The following is a 344-nucleotide window of genomic DNA, read 5'->3' as shown; positions in this document are numbered from 1 at the left end:
ATTATTAAAAGTCTCAAGGGCCACTACCGTGCTAAGAGGCAGGAGGCCGAGCTGGACATGTTTTACAAAGGCGAGAAGTATACCCCCGTCAATATTTATACAGCGATGAAGTGGCGCTCAGAAGGTTGGCAAGACGTATCGACAATGACCATACGAAACTGTTGGAATCACACTGGTATTGTGTCGAAGATGGATTTGAGATTTGTACTTAATTAAGGTAAGACGAAGTAGTACATTTGGATTCCATCTGTTCCTCTATAAATATTTCCAGCTCGTAGACTTCTTATAGTCCACCCCGCCGAATACGAGGTGCACGACTATATCGTATTCCCTTGAATCTGAAA

This window comes from Phytophthora infestans, genomic scaffold, assembly GCF_000142945.1.
Source record: "Phytophthora infestans T30-4 supercont1.286 genomic scaffold, whole genome shotgun sequence".
In the NCBI taxonomy this organism is placed as follows: Eukaryota; Oomycota; class Peronosporomycetes; order Peronosporales; family Peronosporaceae; genus Phytophthora; species Phytophthora infestans.
Note: the sequence above shows the minus strand (reverse complement) of the source record.